This window comes from Sinocyclocheilus rhinocerous, unplaced genomic scaffold (genome assembly GCF_001515625.1).
Source record: "Sinocyclocheilus rhinocerous isolate Xijiao unplaced genomic scaffold, SAMN03320098_v1.1 scaffold286, whole genome shotgun sequence".
NCBI classification, from domain to species: domain Eukaryota; kingdom Metazoa; phylum Chordata; class Actinopteri; order Cypriniformes; family Cyprinidae; genus Sinocyclocheilus; species Sinocyclocheilus rhinocerous.
In genome coordinates, this window is record NW_015632405.1 from 894,633 (window position 1) to 894,985 (window position 353).

At 40.2% G+C, this 353-nt stretch overlaps 1 protein-coding gene across 1 annotated transcript in view; it reads left to right on the plus strand.

The window, feature by feature from the left end:
- LOC107742260 (polypeptide N-acetylgalactosaminyltransferase 11-like) overlaps positions 1–353 on the plus strand; it is a 16,342-nt gene that overhangs the window by 4,645 nt on the left and 11,344 nt on the right. The window lies entirely within an intron of this gene.

Here is a 353-nt window from a genome sequence, read left to right on the forward strand (position 1 = left end):
ATATATATATATTACAAGCCATGATAGCACTAATAATATTGCTTTCCTCTAAAGCTCTGAAATGTCAGCTGAGTGAACAGTTTTCAGTTTTTATATGGAGATTGTCAGATGCAGATACATTTTATCTGTGATTGAAAGCAAAAGAGCCATGTAAAGATACTAGGGCTGCACGATTAATCGAAATTAAATAGCAAAGGCGATAAATCGCGATTAAGCAGAAGCTGCGATTGTCATGCGTATCTTTCAGTGAAGCACGGTTCTGTGATCAGTAGTAAATCTCCATCCGAAGGCCAGAGGGCGCTCTCGCGCTGAAACTCCAAATACGCCTCGCAGAAGAAATCCAGGAAACGTCT